Genomic DNA, 3,754 nt, shown 5'->3' on the forward strand with positions numbered 1-3,754 from the left:
AGAAGTCTAGAGAACACCAACCAGCATTAATCATGAATACTACACATCCTGTCATATATTAGTCAAACTGTTGAATTCAAAGAACGAGGACAGAGTTCTGAAAGCTGCAAGAGAGAAACAGCATATATTGTATGGGGGAGTCCTAATTAGATTGAGTGCCAATTTCTGATGAGAAATCTTGGAGGCAAGAAGTCAGTGGGTTGAAATACTTAAAGAGCTAAAAGAAAACATCTAGCAAGCAAGAATTTTATATACAGCAAGACTTTCTTGCAAAAATGAGGGAGAGTCAAACATTTGGAATCTAGAATATAGGTTCCCAGGGTTTGGGTTGAGGGTAGGGAATAGGGAGTTAATACTTAACTTCTACAGAATTTCTATTTGGGTTGATTGTAAAATTTTGGAAATGGATGGTGGTGATGGTAGCACATTGTGAGTGTAATGAACAGCACTGAATTATATATGTGAATGTGGTTAATAGGGGAAATTTTAGCTCATATATATGTTGCTGAAATAAAAATTAAAAGAAAAACATACGTCTATACAACCTAATGATCTCTATTGTAAATGGTATTGTAATGTTGCAATTGTAAAAATATTCTTCCATGAATATATGGTACATGCAAATGTACCATACTAATGCAAGGTGTTAATAATAGGGTGGTATATTGGGAAAAAATCCACTCTAATGTAAACTATGGATATAGTTAATAGTACAATTATAATATTCTTATATCAATTGTAACCAAAGTGCCACAATAATGTAGAGTGTTAATAATAAAGGATAGAAGTATATAGGAATGCTGTATTGTTCATGATATTTCTGTAAACTGACCAATTCTCTAATTAAAAAATTAAATTAAAAAAAGAAAGAAATGAGGGAGAGATAAAAGCATTCCCAGACAAACAAAAGCTAAGGGAGCTCATCACCACATTGCCCTACAAGCATGCTAAAGGGAATTCTTCAGAGGAAAAGGAAAGGACACTAGACATAAAGAAATAAAAACTTACAGTAAAGGTAACCAATAGGGTAATTATAAATGCCAGTACTATTATGTTGTATTTTATGGTATGTAACTCAACTTCTTACAATCTACACGTGCTAAAATGCAAGTACATAAAAAGGAGTGATAAATCTATGGTTTTTGGCATGTGACGTATAAAGATATCATTGGTAACAAGTACAAAAAAATGCTGGGAGACAGAGGGAATAGGAATTTTGCATATATTATGTGCTATTGAAGTTAAGTTCATATCAAACCAGATATGATTATCTATTTAGGGTGTTAAATTTAAGTCCATGATAACCACAAGGAAAATATATGAAAAATATATCAGGTAGAAATGAGAAGGCACTCAATATGATACAATACCAAAAAATCAAATAAATATAAAAGACATTGAAGGAGAATTGAGGGGGGAAATGTATAAGACTGACAAAGACTAAATAGAAAAATGTCAGAAAAAAGTCCTAAATTTATCCATAGTGACTTTAAATGTAAATGGATTAAACCCTCCAGTCAAAAGGCAGAGACTGGCAAAATGGATAAAAATCATGACCCAGCTCTAGGACATCTGCAAGAGATTCACCTTAAATTAAAAGACACAAGTAGTTTGAAAGTGATGGGATGGAAAAAAATATATTACACTAGTAGCCAAAAGAGAGCTGTGGTAGCTATACAAATATCAGATAAAATAGACTTGAAGTCAAAAAGAGTTTTGAGGGACAAAAATGGTCATTATATACTGAGGAAGGGGTCAGTAAAACAACCAAATTTGAAAATGGGCAAAAAAGCTTGAAGAGACATCTTTCCAAAGAAGATGTGCAAATGGCAAAAAGTACATGAAAAGATGGTAGATAGCATTAGCCATCAGGGAAATACAAACCAAAAGTATAATGAGTATCGTTTCACATGTACTAGAATATCTACTATTAAAAAAAAGTCACCGGTGTTGGAAAGGATGCAGAGGAATAGAAACATTCATTCATTGCTGGTGGCTATGTAAAATGGTGTACCTGCTATAGAAAACAGTTTGGCTGTGCCTCAGAAAGTTAAGTACAGAATTACTGTATGACCTGGTAATTCCACTTCTTGGTAAACACCCAAAAAAATTGAAAGCAGAGACTCAAACAGATATTTTCTATGTTTATAGCAGCATTATTCACAATTGCCAAAAGATGGAAGCAACTCAAGTGTCCATCAGACAAATACAATGTGGTATATAGATAAAATAGAACATTATTCAGCCATAAAAGGGAATGAAACTCTGATACATGTGACAAGATGGATGAACCTTGAAGACTTCATGTTGAGTGAAATAAGCCAGACACAAAAGGGCACATATTGTATGATCTCACTGATATGAATAATTAGAATAAGCAAACTCATGGGGTGACCAGGGCTGGGATGGAGATAGCGAATAGGAAGTTAAGACTCAAAATACATACAGTTCCAGGAAGCGGATATGGCTCCTGTCTACTATATAGCAGGACCAGGGTTTGATGCCCAGGGCCTCCAGGTGAAGGCAAGCTGACTCATGTGGTGAGCTGGCCCACACAGAGTGGTGGCCTGCATGGAGTGCTGCCCTGAGCAGAAGTGCTGGCCCATGTGGAGAGCTGGCACAGCAAGATGATGCAACAAAAAGAGACACAGAGGAGAGAGAATAAGAAATGCAGCGGATCAGGGAGCTGAGGTGGCACAAGAGAATGATCACCTCTCTCCCACTCGGCAGGTCCCAGGACCAGTTACTGGAGCCTCCTAATGAAAATACAAGCAGACAGAAAAACACACAGCAAATGGTCACAGAGAGCAGACAATGGAAGGATGGGGGAGAAATAAATAAAATAAATCTTAAAAAAAAGAATGCACACAGTTCCTATTTGGAATGATGGAAATGTTTCAGTAATGGATGACAGTGATGGTAGCAAAGCATTGTGCACATAATGAACAGCACTGTAATATATATCTGCATGTGTTTAAGAGGAAAATTGTTAGATTATATATATGGCAATAGAATAAAAAAAATTTTTTTTAATCTGTGAAAACTGCACTAAACAAACAGTGAGTCCTAAATTAAGTCATGGACTAGAATTAAGAGCACAATCATAAAAATATGTTTTCATCAGTTGTAACAAATATACCACACCAATAAATGGTGTAAATAATAAGGTGGTATATGGGAATCTGTATTTGATGTATGATTGATGGAAGCCCACACTTTCTGTAATAAAAAAATTTTTTTAACTGTGATTACTTAGTCCATGGTATTATACAAAACCATTCTGTGTATGACTCTTAAAGCAAATTCTTCCTTTGGACATAGTTCCTTCCACGTATTCAGGTAAAAGTTTTTTTCTCATTATGTCATTCACAACAGGTCCAATCCCATCTCCAATCCTCTACTCATGATGCTCTCCTTACTACTTATCCAACTTCTCTCATTCCTTTAAAATGTAGATTGTGTTTCTCTTACTTTACAAAGACTTTCTTATCAATTGTATTTATTTCAAGGTTCTTAAGACTATCTGAAATTCACTCATTTAATTATTTACAAATTAAGTGTCTTCCCACTGCCCAAATGGAATGTAGGCTGCATGGGGTCGGGATCTTTGTATTATGAACTATCATATCCCTACTACCTGGAACAACGCTTGGCCCACAGATGACACTTTTTGTTTAATGAATTAATGTCTTTGGACTAAATTTTTAGCCCTTTAAACAACTCACGAGACTATATAATTTCAATGCCTGTAGGT

General features: G+C 35.1%; 1 protein-coding gene across 4 annotated transcripts in view; it reads left to right on the forward strand.

Moving 5' to 3' along the window:
* TTC29 (tetratricopeptide repeat domain 29) overlaps positions 1-3,754 on the forward strand; it is a 271,916-nt gene that overhangs the window by 105,173 nt on the left and 162,989 nt on the right. The gene's annotated exons all lie outside the window — the stretch shown is intronic.

This window comes from Dasypus novemcinctus, chromosome 1 (genome assembly GCF_030445035.2).
Source record: "Dasypus novemcinctus isolate mDasNov1 chromosome 1, mDasNov1.1.hap2, whole genome shotgun sequence".
Classification (NCBI taxonomy): Eukaryota; Metazoa; Chordata; class Mammalia; order Cingulata; family Dasypodidae; genus Dasypus; species Dasypus novemcinctus.